We start from the raw sequence: 556 nt of genomic DNA on the forward strand, positions 1-556 counted from the left end.
TCCCATAGCCCCCCCGCGTGATCCGGCCAGTGCCCAAGCCCTCTCCAAGACATCCAGCCCCTCCGGATCCGGTTGATTCCCACCCTCCAGCCCCCGGCAAGGAGGGTCCTGGGAAGATCCCCTGCCATCCAGTCGACACCTAGCCCCCGCCAGGCCTCCCCGATCCCTCGCCTGCAGATCGAGTGGATCCCCCCGGCCAGGGCGCCCCTAGACCCCGCCGGTCCCTCGGCCCGCCCGATCCCTGCACAGGAGACCCCCCACCAGCTCCCTGGAGAGCGCCCAGGCGTCCGGGCTCCCCGCGCCCGCGGCGGGGCCGGAGGAGACGGCGGGGCTCGGGCAGGGGGGGGCTCTCCCGGGCGGCAGGGCACCCCGGGCGCAAGCTGCTGCCGGTGGAGGAGCTGTACCACTTCCACGACTTCCACTCGCCCGCGCTGGAGGACGCCGACTTCGACAGCAAGCCCATGGTGCTGGTGATGGGGCAGTACAGCACGGGCAAGACCACCTTCATCCGCTACCTGCTGGAGCAGGACGTGCCCGGCAGCCGCGTTGGGCCCGA

This window comes from Alligator sinensis, unplaced genomic scaffold (assembly GCF_000455745.1).
Source record: "Alligator sinensis unplaced genomic scaffold, ASM45574v1 scaffold107_1, whole genome shotgun sequence".
NCBI lineage: Eukaryota > Metazoa > Chordata > Crocodylia > Alligatoridae > Alligator > Alligator sinensis.